This window comes from Corvus hawaiiensis, chromosome 19, assembly GCF_020740725.1.
Source record: "Corvus hawaiiensis isolate bCorHaw1 chromosome 19, bCorHaw1.pri.cur, whole genome shotgun sequence".
NCBI classification, from domain to species: Eukaryota; Metazoa; Chordata; class Aves; order Passeriformes; family Corvidae; genus Corvus; species Corvus hawaiiensis.
The window spans coordinates 4,575,672-4,592,927 of record NC_063231.1 but is presented as its reverse complement, the minus strand read 5'-3'; the positions used below and the strand labels follow the sequence as shown (position 1 = coordinate 4,592,927).

The window sequence follows — 17,256 nt, the reverse complement described above, 5'->3', positions numbered from 1 at the left end:
AGAGAAAAGTTTATCGCCTGTTGGGCACAAAACTGCTTTTGCTTTCTAGTGAAAAGGAGCAGACCATCCTCAGCAACACAGAGCAACTGGCCAAACAGGCCAGAGCCTGGATCCCTGAGGCTTTTGAGCAACGGTAATAACAAGTCCAGGGGCCACATTTCCATTTGTCCTGGAAAGCTTTTCCATCTGGGATAGCTCAGAGCACGGAGACACCAACATTCCACATTGTTGTCTTTAGTTCATGGCAATGCCAGACTTCAGCACATCACCTATCAATGATACCAAATCAGAAACACACCCTTTCATGCTGCCCCTTGGTGCCCACAGCCCTTCCAGCCCCTCAGGACAAGGCTGCACATCCTGTATGAGGGAGCTGAGGAGGGGCTGCAGGTCACCACTGTCTCCTGAGCCAGCTGCAGGCACACGTCCACCCTGTTTGAGGTAAGTGCTAAGCCAAACAAAGTGCTCAGGCTTCCAGTGGATTATGCTCACCTGTTTAACTCTGCACAGGAGAGGTATTCCCAGAGCCAGTGCCAGCTTTGTCACCTCCAGAATAGTCCCATGACTGTGTGTGGCCTGAGGCAGCTGCCTCAGGGCCATCTAAGGGCTCACAAAGCTGAAGCCTGAGGCATAAAGTTCAAGACAGAGGTTCTGTATGGACAGTGTGTGTGGTCAGGACCTGCATTCCTTGGGGGAGAGGCAGAGACGAGAGCAAGAGTGCCTCAGGAGCTCTCCTGACTGGATCTGCAAGAGGAATTAAGCTCATTTTGGCCACAAACTATGTTTTGGGCCACCCATCAGCATTCAGCATCCCAGGTCAGAGAGCTGTGCTCCCTGCCTATAGCACAGTGACTGAGCTGGGCCCCTAGAACAGTCACTAAAGCACCCTGCTCTCAAGTTCTGTGGGACAGCGACCACAGCCCTGCTCCCTGAAATCAATGGGACTCTGGCCACAGCCCTGATTCATCTCCCTTCTACATCAATACCTTATCTTTTAGGTCCATTGACTTCAGTGATTGGAGCTGTCAGGCCCTGGATGTCCATGAGGGCATCGCTGGGCCCAAAGAAATGGAGGCAGCAACTCCTGGAGGATAGAAGCTGCAATCCCAGGAAAGCTTGTGTCTGCCTCATGCTTAGCGAGTTAGGGGAATATTAACAACACATCACTCGGAGTCAGTGCTTGTGGATGCCTGGCTGACTTTGGCAAGGGGCACTTTGAGAAGGATAAAACTGCATTTTCATTCCTGAGAATCCTCCTCCAGTAATGAGATGGGCCCCATGGGATGCTGGTAACATATTGGTATTGTCTGCAGAGTACCTGGGGGCTTGGGGCTGACATTGTTAAAGCGTACACATGAACCACCATTGAATGTCACCAGTCCAGACCCAGGATTTACAAACACACACACAGTCACAGGTAGTCTGTCCTCCAATTAGTCTGGGAATCTAAAAAAACAGAAAACAAACCCAACCCAAACCTCTCAGTCATTTCATATTCTTCCCTTTGCATATAAAACATCATTAAAATAATTAGAAAAACAGATGCATTGTATCAGTAACTGACAAATTAAGAATTCAGTCATGGTTGTTCAGAAACCCACTGCCTCCTTGCAGTATCAATAATGATTATTTATAGCCTGCTCTGCAAGAAAAGCAATCCAGAAAAACTGAATGATTATAATGTAATGCAGTCATCCCCAGGGAGAAGTCTGGTGCAAGTTGCAGCTGAGATCTCACACCATTTTCTTGTCTTGAATTTTAAACTTTATTGTAAGTACTGTTTGTGTATTTTGCAGAGAATGTCTCGGTACCTCTATAGCAAGTGCCCATTTTATTCTTGCTGAATTTCATTGAACTTAGCCCTGATTTATAAGAGGCAGATCCATATTACTGCTTTATAGAGCAATCTCTTAGCTGCCTATTCACAAGGATGTGCAGCCTGGCAAAAGAATGAGCTGAGGGAATGAGCTGGGTGGCAGATGAGCTATTAGTCTCGATGATATCACCATAGCATCTGGAGCAGTTACACACGGCACTAACACAGGGTATGAGAAATTCTCTGCTCTCAAAAAGAGCTAACAAAGGAAATACACAGAGGGTGGGAGGTATGGAAGAGCCATAGAAAAAAGAAGGAGCTGTACAATGTCACATTGCCAGCAACTGAGAAAGGCAGGAGCAAAGTCCCTGTCTCAGCCCCCTCCAGCTTCATGCTACCTTTGCTCTTTCTGGTTCTGCATCTGGATATAATGCATCTTTAACTGGAAGCTCAATTCAGAAAAAGAAAGTCATTTTCTTATTATTTCGTAAGAGAACTGGCTTTCTGCTGGTTGTGCAAACAAATTCTTTTCTGTGATTAATACCTGTCTCCTGTGCTGAAGACATCAGTCTCTGCGTGGATCAAAACTTAATGAAGCAAAGCTTTCTTCTCAGAAAAGAACATTTCCCATTTTTTCTGCAAACACTCCTCCTCAAAATTGCCCTTGTTTAGCCCTATGATAATTTTATTACGCACTCGCAACATAACTCACAGTACTTCCCATTATTGTGTGCCACAAGTGTTTACAGAGCCATTTTTTTGGCAGATACCAGCCTTTAGACACATTTCCACATTCCACATTTCCTGTTTCACTGGAGCCAATCACTCACTGTTCAGTACTGAGATGCAAGTCCCTAATTAATTTATACACAACGAAGCACTTCAGTCATTGCAATGAAAGCGTAATGGAGAGCAGGCCATTAGCAAAAACTGGCTATCGAGCATGGAGAAATTATTTCCTTTTCATGTTTCCATCAATATTAAGATGGATTCATCATCTTGCAAAAAACCCCTCCCCCAATCCCAAACTGCCTTTACACTTTTCCACTAATGCTGGATGGGATACCTGGGCCAGTTTTGTTTTCTCTCACAGCAAGGAAACCTCTCTGATTTGCTGAGAAGAACTGGGGACTTCACAAGGGACTTCACAACTGGTTCAACCCTACTCATATTCTCTTTATAGAATCAGAATATAATAGCCTGGTTTTAACAAAAAGAAATCAAGATTAAATTCAATATATTTTGAAGGAGTGAAAATTCCTAGCAACAGCTGAAAGGGAAGTGGAATCTATAAATGCCTCTTTCATCTTTATCAAATTACTATTCAGTGCAGTTACATTTATTGATAACAACATCCTTTAAACTACATTGTGAAAATCCATTAGCAAGAAATGCTTTAAAATGTTCAACAGGCTGTTGATGTTCAACAGATGATTTACCAAAAGCTAAAACAATTAAATACTATGAGCAGAGTGGGCATTTTCATGGGCCATGGAGCTTGGCAGGAGGACATTATGGTATGATCAGAAATGGACAGTTTGCATAGCATAACTTTTTAATTTTATCATCTCCATTAGCACGGAGTAAGGCAAGCAAAAAGTGTTTTCTGACTTTTCCTTCATCTCACTTCTGTATGTACTCACCCCTAAAATTGCTGATGGGCATTTCAAAGTCATCACCTGTGGCATTTGCTACGCACTGAGGTACCAGACTGCTCTGAATCAGGTTTGGAGAGGAACCTACCTGTGAGAGCAGATCACTGCCCCCAGAGGAAACATCTTCTGACTGTCCCAAAGCCTGACAAGAAGAGCCCTCTAAGAAGTTGTTTAATTGTCCCCATGAGGGTCTGACCAGGGGGGCAATCACTGCATTGTCTTGTCTTTCAGCACACTCTGCACTGGCCCTGGAAATTCTCATATTCCCCTCCTGTATTTCTTTACTTGTTCTTTTAAACACAGTTGAAATGTTGGTCACTGCTGAGCAATCACTGTGAAAGAGCTGGATAGTGACTCTAAATTCAGGTGGATGATTCTGTCATTATTTTCCCACAAAAAAATTGCCATTCCTGACTTTTGTGCACACCCTGCAACACGGAAGGTTCGCTCAGGTCCGGGGGGATCGTTCCAGAAGGACAGACTGTGAGTCCTTCTCTCGGTTGTTTCCAGCTTGGAGCAGAGAACAATAATGGCACAGAGATCTCCGCTCATTCCCCAGCCGTGACTGCAGCTATCGCAGCCTCCCGCTGCACCAGTGTAAGGAGGTTTTTGATGACATTTTCTTTGTTGCTGCAGAAGGCAAAGCCTGAGTCAGGGATTACAGGGAGAGTCAAGGGGGAAGGGGCAGAGGATGCAACCACAGCCATGGAGGAAGTGAAACAGCAGCTCTGGGGTCTCCATGCACTTTCTGGGCTGCACAGTGGGTTGCTGTGGGCTGTGTTAGGTTTTGGCTTACCTGCTGATAGATCAGATTCCCCTTCCAGATTTGATCATTCCCTAAATCCATAAAGAGATGCCTGAGGCAGGTCAGATTTTTTCTGAGGCAGATACACACAGTGCAGCCCAATTCCCTCCAGAGTGAAAAGCTCTTTGCACCTCAAAGCTGTAGGTTTAATTCACCCCACCCGACAGACCCTAGACCTGAGTCACAGACCAGCCACCCTTGTGTTCATCTGTTCCCCCAGGGCCTTCCACTTAGGAGCACAAAGCAGTGGCAGAACAAATTTGTGGCAGAATGTATCTTCTGTAATCGCACATGAGCCAACTTGTTAGATCATTTTCTGTCCCAGCTGAGATTGCAGCTCTGTGATTGCTTGTGATTGAGCAGAACTCAAAAACACATAATTACATGGGCCAAGGCACAGACATCAGCAGCTACAGATGCTGGTGCTTAGCTGGGAAAGTGCAGCACTTGGCGGGGAAAAGAAAGTCGGAAATGATGTGTACATTCCACCTCATCCCTGCTGCAGAGCTTTTGGCCTTCAACCTGTGCAGAGCAAAAGGCTGGAATTTCTCAGGTGTAGTAACAGATTGTGTGGCATGAAACATCAAAAAAACTGTGTCAGTGCTTGAGCTGGTGGGCTCAGCTCGCCCAGCCAGATGAAAGCAGTCTGGACTAACATTGGTGAGACAATACTTGGCATGTCGCAGGCACATCATTCTTGGCTGTAACATCCCCCTGCTGGTTCATGTTCTGTTTTCTCTGTTGTTGACCTCCAGTGATGGAAGAAAGGGGCTGGACAGGGAGAGGAAAAAGAGAAGGCAGTGGATGATGCTGGGAGCAGAAGAGAGGCCTGAAGGAATTGGAAAGAGAAGGAACAGCTGTGGGGCTGGGAGGAAAATGGAGACAGGGAATGAAACAGATACGCTTCCCCTTTGGGAGGGTGGGCTGAGCCAGTGTGAACAAAAAAGGGCTAAAATGAAAGGGAGGAAACCAGAGAAGAGAAGAAAGATGGAACAAGGGAGGTCACAGAGAATGACAGGAAGCAGCGCCAAGAGGACAGAGATGAAGGCTGGGACACGTTGGGGAAAAGCAAACTGAAAAAACCTTCAGGAACATTATGCAAAAGACAGGGAGAATTAGAAAAAAGTCCTATGAAAATGCCAGCTGCCCAGCTGCTGAAACTCCAGTACACTTACATCAACATCACACCACAGATCAGTGCCAGGGGAGGAGGTTTGGGGTTGGTTTTTAGTTGCACGGAAAGGCTTTCAGTGATGCTGAACATGAACTTCAGCTCCCACTGAAGTCAGGGTGGTTTAGAGGTGCTTACAGCCACAGGAACACAAGATCCAGCTTGATAAAGCCCATGAGAGCAGAAGCTACTTTACTATCTTGAGAACAACCAGCTTTTAGCTTGTCTGGCTCCCATCTCAAGACCCAGGGTGATAAAGATCAGCACGTGCAGGGAGGTAGCCCAGGGCAGGGACATTGCCCAGCTCTGCCCTGCACCACAGCAGCCATTTGCTTCCTTGTCCCCGGTGAGCAGCGAGGTCCTTCATTTACATGTCTAAGCTTGAGTAGGGGTAAGAGGCATCCTCTTTGCTTCTTGAAGTTAAATGTTTGGCTTATTGGCACGGCTTGTTTAATTTGGCTCTTAGTGCTCGGTCAGTGTTATTAGAGAAAGCAATAAAAACGCATTAAATACAAGGAACTACATTAAAACAACATCGAGTTTGCAATGCAAACCAAAAACAGCAGGAGGGCTGAGTATGGAGACTGCCATTCCCTCCTGCAATCATCCTCTTCTCCCTAAATATGGAGAGTGTTATGGTGGAGGGGTGGAGGGCCCAGTGGTCACCATTCATCTGGGAAGTGTCAGATCTGTATCCAAGTTTGGCTCCTTCCCTCAGTACCAGGGTGGCTGCTGAGGTCACAAGTGGGGGCAGATATTTCACTCTGATGCAAGATGACAATTCGAAAGCGCTGAGCTCCCAAAACTGGAGCTTCTGCCAGAGTTTTGCTTCAGTGCAATCTCCCCAGAGGCAACTGGTGTCCATCCTCAGCCATATCTCCCTCCAATCTACATAAACCATCATTAAAGTGCACCTAAATTGTTCTTCCTCTCCACACATCCCTGCTGAGCTGCTTCCAGACTGAGTTCTTACACTTGCCATGTTTTTCCATTGTTTCATTGTGACCATATAATAAGGAGCAGACCCCCACCACAGAGAGGTACTGAGATTCATCAGAGTGATTCATGTCACCTGCCCTGGCTGGTGCTCACTGCTTGAGCCCAGCTTTTGCAGCTCAGTCAGATTTCCTGGTTTCAGCTCTGGCCTTGAGATCTTTAATTTGCCCATTTTATTAACTGATCTGAGCCATAGCTGTGTCCCCACATTTCTTCTGCACCATGAAAACCACAACTGCATGTTACATTTGGGAAAATGGCAAGGTGATTGTCGTGAAGCCTAGAATTCCTAAGGAAACAAAGCTTTACACGTATTCACTGTGTGTGTGTGTGTGTGTGTGTGTGTGTGTGTGTGTAGTTCTTGAACAGCATCAGACAGTTTCAACACAACAGAGGAGAGGACCTCTCAAAGCTCTGAACCTCCTGGAGGTGACTGGAGATGACAGCTGGAGGGTACAGACACCATTAGTATTCCCCAAGGAAAAGGCAGCGGTGAGTGCTCTCTCCACAGCAGACAGTGGAGATGCCACATGGGTGAAAGCTTCTCATTAGACCTGCTGATCAGGAAATTACTCCTTAATAATCTCAGTGTGCCTGAACACCTTCTCTTGCCACTCCTATGGGAGCTGGAAGCTGCACAGTTGTTACATTCACAGATTTCCTCACTCACCTGCCTTTCATCCCGAGGCCCAAATTCCAGGGGAAGGGGGTACCTGAGTGCTGCTGCAAAATGGGCAACAGAGGCAGCAGTGAGAGGATACAGGTGCAAGATGTTGGAGCTGCAGCGCTGCCCCTCAGCACATCCATTGTTCCTGTCCAGGGGCAGCTTTGAGAAAGTGGTGTAAATGACAGGAACTGGATCACTGGCTTGGACAATGTCAGCATGTCCCTTTGAGGGCATTCACTCTCCTATGCCATGAAACGGCAAGTTATTATTTAACAGCAGACCTCACAGGGAGGAGTGTTTTTCTGTATTCATGGCCTCTAACAAGCATAGCAAATTGTTTACTGTACTCTGAGCAACCCAACAGTAGCTATAATGTAATAATTATAGAGAAACCTTCCTAAAAATATATTTCCAATGCATCAGCATAACTTCAGCGGGCATTGAACACATGGTTTCAGCCCAGCTTGAGAATCAGATCGTGCACTACATTTTGTGCAGCTGTGTGAGGACTCCAGTGTGGAGCTCTGGAGCCAGTGCCTTGCAGTGATGGAGGGAAGGACAAGAAGCAGTATAGAAGCAGACAGAAAAGCCACAGGTTCTTTTCTCTGTGGTTACTGACAACAGAAAACACCAGGCCCATTTTCAAACTGGATAAACTGAGAGTTTGGAAATCACAACAACAGCATTTTCTAATCTGGGTGCTGACTTGTTGGTCTCTGGTTTCAGAGGTTCAGTCTGAGTCCAGGCTGCACCAGCATTTTTCATGGAGATGATTCATTACTATTATTTTATTTCATCCCCACACACTAGAATAGCATCTAGAGGACCCTGCAAACTCCTTGGAGGATCCTTCCTTGTGTTCGGTATTAATGAACTCCAGCTCATGCTACTGTGCCTAAACTTCCTCATCTGCAAATAAAGCCAAGACAAAAAAACCCCTCAACCTAGGGGTGTGTTCAGGTTTGGAAAAGAATTCTAGCACCTTGAAAGAAGGTTTCCCTAGAAGCCCAGTCTGCAATTTATTGTTTCAATTTAAAAAGTGTGTTTTACAATCCACAATCTGTTTACACTTCTTACAGCTATCTCTCTAAAAAGAGCTGGCCTCTGGTAGCTCATGGATTTGGCACAGCTTGTCGAACAAGCAGGCTCACCAACCTTCCATGACACACAGCGCTTCTGTGTAACTTTGCAGGCTGTGTTTGACTTGTCTGAACTTGAACAGTCGCCACTGATTGATTGGCTTCTAAAAATACCCACCCGCCATGGTTCAAAGTCTGGAGAGCTCTTGTTGATTTAGATGGAGACTTTCTCGCTGGTCAGAGGCTAAGGCAGACATCTGACACCCGGGCTCTGCTCCTGCCTCCTTCCCCAGGAGGGACCAGCAGAGTCCAGGCCTGCTCGACACTCTGGATGGCTCTCAGTTCTGGTGCAGGACAAAAACAGCCCTACACATCCATTCTCTTCCTGCATCCCCACTTCCAGACTCTCCCTGGAATTGGTACTCAGTGGAATGATCTGCAGCCACCAGGAGCTGGAAGTGTCCCCACAGTGATGGGAGAGCTTCCAGAGACAGCTACTGCCAGCAAAAGACATGGCAGCACTCCCTGGAGAGAGATGCAGACGCGGTCACTGCCACAACAGCCACCAAGAGAAAAGCCAGGCTGCCACCTCCAGTGGAGGCAATGGATCTGTAACCTGTTGCTGCTGGCATTTTTGTCACAGCTCCCAGATCCATCATCAAGCCAGCTCTAAGAGAGAACTCCATCAGAGGATAAAAGCTACTTTCAGCTCTCTGAAAGATCACAGCTAGACAGTTGCCTATGGAATACCAGGCTGATAGAAGACATTAATGGTATTCTGGGAGCATATAGGACTGGAGATGATGACTGCAGCCAGACCCCACTTTCACAGCTCCACATTCAATCCCTATTGTGTACAGGTTACAAAATGGGACCTGGCACGGCTGCCCCAATCCAAGGTCTTGCAGAACCCACTGTTCCAAGACCCAGAGCCCTCCTTGTTTCCATCTTAAATGTACTGCATGACAGTTTATAATCATTCTGTCTACCAAAGATTTCCTTTCTTTTATATAATATCCTTCCTCTGCAGCAGCTACAGAAAGCAGTGCCCTCACTGCAGCTCTCCTACACTGAATGACCCACACTCCTTTGGCTTTTCCTTGCAAGCACCACTTATTGTCCCAGTCACCTTCTAAATTCCACTTTGGATTTATCCTTCCCAAAGATGGATGAGGAGAACTGACCATGGCTTTTCAGATGAAAGTTCAGCTGTTCCTTATACAGTGGCAGGAGCGCTTCTTCATCTTTTCTGGAAACAGCTTGCCCAATAAACTCTATGATCTCATTTGGCTTTTGTATTCAGTTTTAAAAGGGGTATAAAGCAGGCTCTCCAGTATTTCACTTCATTTTATTTTAGTGTTTGTTATCTGGAAAGAAGAGGGTAGTTAAACTTACTTTTTAATTAAATTCCTTTAAATCTTTGAAAACAATAAAGAAAGAAAGATAGCAAACAAAGTAAGACAGAATAATTACCATGTGTATGACCAGAGGTATTTTTTCCCGTAACACATTTATATATAAATCTCTTTTCCAAAAACTTGCAACATTTCTCAGTTGCTCAGTCTGTCTCCCGGGTAACTTGACACCTCACAAGAGGAGCCTTGTGCCTCTGTTCTTTAGTGGGACATGAGTCTTCGTAACTCTATTGAAATTCTCCTCTAAATAAAGAGTATTCCTAGTTTCTGGAAGGTGAGAAGAGCTTGTGGTACTGCATCCTTCTCCCTTTGCTTCTCTCCATCTTCACAGAGCTAATGAAAAAGGCTCTGAGCAGCAGTAACTTCATTAAACCGTGGTCCCTTTGGGCACACGGACTCTTTCTGTAGGTCTGGGAAAAGCTCCTAAGAATTTACATGAGCAAGGAGATAGTAAATAGGCTTAGGTTTGCTGTAAAAGAGTTCAAATCTGCAGTGTCAACTGTTTAGAGCTCCATAAATGATAAATAAAGTTGAAAAACCATGGCTTAGCTGAAATAACCTGACAAAGGTCCTCTGCTGTCAGCACAGCATCTACAGGATGAGATCTCACTGTTGACACTGGATGTGGGAGAAAGGGGGTCTGTCAGAAGCTCAGACCCTGTCATTCAGTCAAATCCCTGGTGCAATAGTTCTGGCCATAATGACAATGTCTGAGCACAGAGCTGCATCCTGCTGCATCCTGTGTCTCAGCGTGGTGGAACCATCAGTCCCAAGAGATCAGGGCAGCTGGAAGCACCAGCGTGACCAAGTTTCTCATCTGCCACTGCTCCAGCTGGCCACAAGTAGCACAGAGTGGATGCAAAACACTGTAGGCTAGATTCATAGGGCAGTCTAAAACCCCACGACATTAAGACTGGAATGTGTTTGCCATTTTCACTGGAATTGGGGAATCGGGAAGGTGCTGGTGTGCAGGTTGCTCTGGGGCACTGTGTGGCCCCAGGCACTGCATTGCTCTGTGGGACAGTCTGTACTGCAGCAACACCTCAGAGCTCTCTCCAAAACCAGATCTTTGTCTCCAAAACCAAACCAGTAGCTGGTGCTGGTTTTAATGTACATTTAGCCCTTTAAAAGTACAGATTTCAGAAATCTAAGTATTGGGTAGTAAGCCCTGGATATTGAGAGCTACTTCACTGTCTACTCAATGGCTCTCAAATATTGCTTTCTGCTTGCCCTTTAGTAATAGCTACTTTAGGCAAGTTTTTTTACAACTTGCCTGATTTCTTTTTTTTTTAATAAGGAGACAATGCTTTCTCTGTCTCCTTCCTCAGACACCACTGCTCTCCCAGGGACCTCTCAAACACCAAGGACAGAAACCAAGTTCAGTTATTGTAGGTTGAAGTTAATCTAAAATTGGTGACTTGTCAATTTTAGTAGTTTTAATTTCCCAACTGTCTGCTTGGGTTACACACATAGAACTTTTAAATAATATGCCTTCTCTCTCTCCCTACATAGAAAACCACTGTGTTTCCCTGTCCTCCACAGAGCATGTGACCTTTAGCTGCTCTCCCTTGCTTATCAAGTCAAGGAATCCATTCAGCTCCTCAGCTGCTCTAACTACTGACTCTCCATTCACATCCCTCTAAAGGCCCCACCAGCTCCTTGATGAGTTTAGAGAGATTTATACTTGTGTGCCCCTTCATATCCTTCCTCCTCAGGCTTTGATTTACCATTGTGGCTTCCTTATGACTCTATAGCACTTCCTACATGTTTGTCTTTATAGCTTCTCATTTTGCCCCTTTGAAATCACCCCTGAGTGGTGTTTCCTTAATAGCAGTGGGAAAAATTCACCCGTCAGAGAGGCCTTTGCAAGGAGCTGTGCAAACCTGAGCTCCCGAGGAATGCAAATAGCATTTTCCTCCTCATGCTGGCCCTAAGCACAGGAAGAACTTTCAACCCATATCAAACTTCCTTGGGCGGTTCTCAGACCCTTGCCTGCTTTTACATTTCCTGTGCATTCTCTGAAGAAAAGCTTTGTGCCCTCCACAAGGCATGAGGAAATATGACCTTTTTCACCTGCTTTTTCAGTGTCCCCTCTCAAAGAGCCACTCCAGCCCAGCACCACTTTCTCTAGAACAGACAGTTCCACAGCTGCAAAATTTTGATCTTGATTTTTTTTCCCCTCCTGGGTTTTGTGATCTATTCATTACACAGTTGGTGTTACCCCATTAAAAAAACATGACTAATGGGAAAACGCAAGGTTGTGCTGGAAAGGACAGTGGCTGGGGTGACCATTACCCTAAGGATCTTCACTAGGGCCTCTTGGAGTCCCAGATGAACCGATCCGGAGGAGAATGATGGATCAAAGGGAACCACAGCCCCCTCAGTGCTCAGCTGCTCCTTGGTTAGACCCAAGGTTCGTGTTCATGATCTTTTAACTCAGCCTTTGAAGTTACTTTCACATTCATTCTCCTGCTCCTAAATATTCCACTCTGCAGGGATTAAAGCTGGTAGTAAAATATCTCACAAATGTTTACGATCACAATTACACCTGTTCCTAGAAGAATTTCACAGTCAATTGAGTCACATTATTCTCTTCATATTGGCCTTTCCTACCCTGGTATCCAGATTTCCCAATCACATAAACCAAGAGAGAGCCCTGGCAGGTTATGAATTCAGAGTATTCTTTAAAGAGTTTTAAACTCAAATCCTCACCAAATGCAGACATGCAAGCCAGGCAGATAATGAGATGTCTTCAACCAGCTGAACTGCAAAAAAAGAGGGAATGTTTCCTGTAAACATTGCCTCTAAAGCACTGGGATGTGTATGGCCAAGAACTCAAGCCAGTTGCTATAATTTCTAGATCAATTTTACCCAAATAAAGGCATTCCTACTCTACATCGCACAGCTTTGATCTCTTAAGGAGGAATTTCAGTTACCAGTGTGAGTTCATACTGATCTGGATATGACCAATACTCAAGCATGCAAGAGGCTGGGCAGAAAAGCAGGGGAAAATTTTAAGCTTTCTTTGGCATTTTTTCAACCTGAATTTCCCAATAGAAAAACAAAAGCTCGGCACTTATGGGTGAAATTCCCCCATGGCACAGTAAGGCTTGTCTTTCAAAGAGCAGTTAAGGCAGGCACAGTCAGGCCATTTGGAATTAGACTCTATAAAATCTAGCTAGAAGCAGGAATAGGAAATGGAGACTTTGAGAGTCCCCTACTCCCATCAAAATCATCTGGAAATCCCAAGTGCTGTAAGGAGTGAAGAGAAATCCAAGGTGCTGTAAAATATTCCTGGCCAGAGTTCAATTTTCACTACGATCACTCACTGCCAATCAACTTTCAGCCCCTTTTCTCCTGGAACCTACTTCAGCTGTTAGCACCAAGCAGCAATAAAACCATATCCATGTTCACTCAGAAATCACATTGAAATGCCTTCATGCAAAGGGAAATGTTTCACATCCTACACATCAGATTTCACATGGGAACATCTTTCAGACTTCCAGCGTAGAATAATTTTTCCAATAGGAAAAATAAAGGCCTATAGTAAAGGCTGATCTAACAATTACATTTGCAACGATCACTCCCCATCTTTGAATGTCCATGAAATTGTCACAGCGATAACACAGTTATATCCTCCTCTAGTTCTAAAGAAAATCTCATCCACTGAGACACAGTAACTTCCAGCACAATGTTCAATAGTTACAGCTCTGTCCTGGAAGTCTAATTGCACAACACAGTAAAAAAAGATGCAACACGAGCAGTTACAAATATGTACTGCAATGTCAAACAGCTCTGCCAAAAAAACACAATGGCAGGCCTTGGTCCTGCAAAGCCCCACATGCAGTCACACTGCTTTTTCACACATTTGGAATAGCTTTTCTAAAATTCATGCAGCTATCCATAACAGGCAGGGCCTTTTGCAGGAATAGGGGACTCCTTTACTTGTTCTACTGGTGGAAAATTAGATCTGCTCACTCCTATATAGCCTCTTTAAAACAGCATTGAATTACCTACAAGTTACTAAAATTAGACTAACAAATAAATTACTTTGTAGCCAAGCTGATAAAATGTGACTGTTCACATATGATTTCATCCGAGAACTAAGATTAAAGATTACTTCAAACAGAGCCTTTATCCAGTATGTCATATAAAACTCTGTTTGGTTTCAGCAGAGCCGAGAATGACTTTAACAACCTTGTTAATCACAGATTAAGAATGGAAAAGGTCCTGCTTGGCACCAGGTGTGCCATTAATAACAACTGGGATGCAGGGGAGCTGCAGGATGACCCAGCTTGACCGCCAAGGAGGAGCTCCAGAGCTGGAGCTGTGCCATGCCCGGAGCACAGACACGGCCGGGCACAGCAGTTCCAGAGCTTCACAGAGCAGCCAACGGGGACAGGAGCTCCTGAGACCTCCCTTCTCATGCCAGCTCCTTTGAAGTCCTCTAAGCCTATGGTGGATCCACTTCAAAAGTCAGCAACTACCCCCGGGAATCCAAAATTGCCTAAATCACTGGTTTCTAGCCCTAATGAAGTCCCCTGCCTTTTTGATGATTTGTGTCTTGGATGAAACAAGGCACAAGGCTGATGTTCCTCACCTTTCCCTTGGCAAGGGCACCATGGGCATGTGTTTAAATACATGTTAAGGTCCTTGTCCATCTCTGGGAAAGCCCAGCACTCCAGAGGCACAGGCAGAGGCCAAGCACAGCCTCTTTTGGCACAGCCAATGGAGTTCCTGCCACCCTCCTCTCTGGAGCCCACAGGCACCTGGCACCAAGGCCAGGCTCAGGGCCAGGCACCTGGGCACTTCTCACAGCAGCTGCCATCTGCCAGCACCTCACCTGGCTATCCCTGTCCCTTCTGCCCTCCCTCTCTCCAGGGGACTCCTCTGTAGTTCTCCACAGTACTGTTACAGCCCTCTGTGCCCTCCAGCTCTCCCCTCCAAGAGTATCTTTCTTCTGGGATGGGAAATCAGCCTCTCTCAGGTTAGAGTGTGGTCCATGACTGACTTGCAGGCACTATCGCTGAACAGGTGTGAGGTGGAAATGGGCTGGAGTAGGAAGAAGGTCCAGGCCTACAGGACCCCGAGCCTCAAGTGAAGCCCTGCAAGGTCCTTTCTGCTCATCCAAGGCAGAATTCTACACGACAAGCTCTCCCAACCCCACCAAACCACACAAGGAGAAGAGAAAATCTGTTCCACATTAAAGATATCTAACAATCATTTTTAAGTACAACCGCAAAGGCTTTGCCTGAGCAGCCCTTCTCATATTTACCTCCCATGCAGTCCCAAGGTCTCCCAAAATGAATCAGAGAGACTTTGCACATCAGAACAGTCTGGTTGCAACAGCTGTCCCGTGTATAAGGACTGGACAATGACAAGCTTTCCCACAAAAAACCCACTACAGAAACTCTGCAAGCCCATCTTTTAGGTTTTAGCTCTTGCTCTGCAGAATCCAGTCTATATGGGCAGCACACAGCACTCTGGGATGGTATCCAAGGATCTAGTTGGCATTGCCAGTCCCAGCTCACCTCCAGCATGTGAAGTCAGCCCAGCCAGCCTGACTGACCACCTACAGGTGAATTATCTCCCAGCTGTTTGCTGTAGTCAAGACAGAAAATAAAGGGGGGATAGACATTTCTTTCCCCAGGATCATTTTAGAAGATGTTTGTCATAAATCTCCAAAAGGTAAAAAGCAGAAGAAAAGATCTAGAATCCTCCCTTCTGCTGTGCAGTAGATAAGCTGTGATTCAGCATGAAAGTCCTTCCGAGTTTTTCCTAGTTCTCATTACCGCAGTGCCCAAATATCCCATTGTGAAACAAAGTCTCCCCCAGCGAGGTGCAGTGCCAACGCACAAGAAGCATCAGGGGGTTTACAAAAGAGAAGAGCAATCATGGTGCCTGGCATTCTGAAAATGCTGTGCAGCCGATCTTTGGAAAGCAATTCTGAAATCCCTCTCATCAAAACAGAGGCTCCTAAAATCACTTCTCATATTTTATAATGTTGCTCAGATCTCTGCCCTGAGCAGTGGAATTCAAGTTTATGATCCCTACTCCACAGCCTTTACTTGCTGCAATTTACTGCATGTTAAGGCCCAGGCAATTGCAGAGAGCATGCACAGAATTCTCTTCCTGCTTATATTGCACGTGGTTTGCATTGTTTAACTTTTGTTGTATGCTCCATGCTATTAATGCCTTGTGTTTCTATAGCATCTCCCAGGCAAAGGACTCAATAGTGTAGAAAGGTAAATGCAGCTGAAGAACACAACCAAGTCTGGTAGAACCCCCACTCTGTAACTATTTTGACAATTTAAAGTTATCTTGTAAAGAGTGGTGCCTTTCTGCTCCTGCAGGAAGCCTGTGTTCCTCTGCAAACTGCTGCCAAGCTGGTGCAGGACCAGACTAGTTTATCCCTGCAGCTCCCCTGGCAGGCACTGGGTAAGTGACTCTGAGCTCTCTGCCCTTTCCACAGTGCGGAGCCAGTGCCTGCACGTACCCATTTCCTTGGGAAGCTCTGAAAAAGGGCAAAGCTGAAAAATGCACTGCTGTGCAGCTAGCCCTGATCTAGCTCTTCCTCCCCTGCAAGTCCCGAGGGCTTTACTAGCGTGCTACTGTCAGTACAAGGAAAAAAGGAAATTCTTCTGAAGGTGTTTGGGAGTCAGGACTAAGTGTGCTGACAATGATATTTTCTTTGCACAGAGCTGCCATGTGTTCAGGTTTTCCTGGATACTTCTTTTTTTCCTCATGCAAATCATGCATAGCAGAATTAGAAAACTTTATATATTTGCTGAAAAGGTGGAATTTTCAAAGGGAAGTAGAGACAAGCAACTGCTTGTCTAGGATTCCTGGCTATCCAGCAGCTAGTTTGAGAGTAGCAGTTGCTGGACTTTTGGCATTCCTGGTTTTGTCCCATATATAAGTATCAGCTACACAACAGACACATGGCCCTGAAGATCTGAGCCTGCTCTGTGCTTCTACAACAATCCCACTGTCTAAGATTACTCTGTGTGTGCAGATGAACTGCACATAACACACACACAGGATGCTTCCTGCAAATGCTGCATTCATTGTGCCAATAGACAGATTTCTGCAAGGAAATATTTACCTCCACTTGGCTTTTAGCAAGTCTTCCTGTACCTCAGCCTGTCAGTGGGATGCTGTCATCAATCCACAAATCCTGCAAATGCCCAGGACAGATATAATTTCAGTTGAATCCAAAAGGTCACCCAAGAGCAGCACAGTAACACAACCAACTCAATCACACAGGGTACTTGTCAGACCTTGTTCCTGTGTGTTCTTCTCAAATCTGACTCTCTTTAGATTCTGATTGAGCCATCACACTTCTGCCTGTGCCCCCGGTACTCAGACATATGTTCAGCTTTGGTTAAATTTGACTTCTTGTGTTATGCAACTGAGCTTTACTCAGTGTTATCTTTTGATTGACTCCTCCACTATTCCCCTCCCAACGGATTTATCTGAGGCCAATGACAGCCAGCAAATACTTACTAGAACTCTTGTCTTTGGCAGCACATGCTGGCAGTAAGTTTTTTCAGGCAGTTTGAGAAGTGGGTGTCACTTACATTAGCTCACTCTAAAATCTTGACTCACCCTTCATGCACATAATCCCTCCTGCAAATTCTAGGCCATGGATT

The 17,256-nt window shown here is 45.5% G+C and overlaps 1 long non-coding RNA gene across 1 annotated transcript in view; it reads right to left on the bottom strand.

Moving 5' to 3' along the window:
• LOC125335789 overlaps positions 1-16,993 on the bottom strand; it is a 38,551-nt gene extending 21,558 nt beyond the window's left edge. Inside the window, exons 1-2 of the long non-coding RNA XR_007207547.1 lie at positions 16,885-16,993; positions 16,710-16,781 (exon numbers count right to left, since the gene is read on the bottom strand). This is a non-coding gene — a long non-coding RNA (uncharacterized LOC125335789). The remainder of the gene's footprint in view (positions 1-16,709; positions 16,782-16,884) is intronic.
• Positions 16,994-17,256: the final 263 nt, after the last annotated feature.